Source organism: Ranitomeya variabilis, unplaced genomic scaffold (assembly GCF_051348905.1).
Source record: "Ranitomeya variabilis isolate aRanVar5 unplaced genomic scaffold, aRanVar5.hap1 Scaffold_258, whole genome shotgun sequence".
NCBI classification, from domain to species: Eukaryota; Metazoa; Chordata; class Amphibia; order Anura; family Dendrobatidae; genus Ranitomeya; species Ranitomeya variabilis.
The window spans coordinates 15,001-15,332 of NW_027508012.1; positions in this window are offsets into that span (position 1 = coordinate 15,001).

The window sequence follows — 332 nt, forward strand, 5'->3', positions numbered from 1 at the left end:
TCCACCACAGGGGGGCGTCAATATGTTGTAAAGCACCCCAGGGCAGTGACCTAAATGCGGGTGAAGTTTGCGGTGCACGGGGGGAAAGTTGAATTTTTGGATGAAAATGCGTATTTTCATACTTTGAAAATTTCAGGCGTGTGTCGGACTTCCAGGCGGGGGCAGCCGCCAGAGGCGTACCGGGGACGCTTCCAGGAGCCTGGGGAAGATTTCATGAAAGTGTCCTTGGGACTTAGAAATATTTTGAGAAAATCTCGATTTTGTGAAAAATGTCACATTTCCCCTACTTCCACCACAGGGGGGCGTCAATATGTTGTGAGGTACCCCAGGAC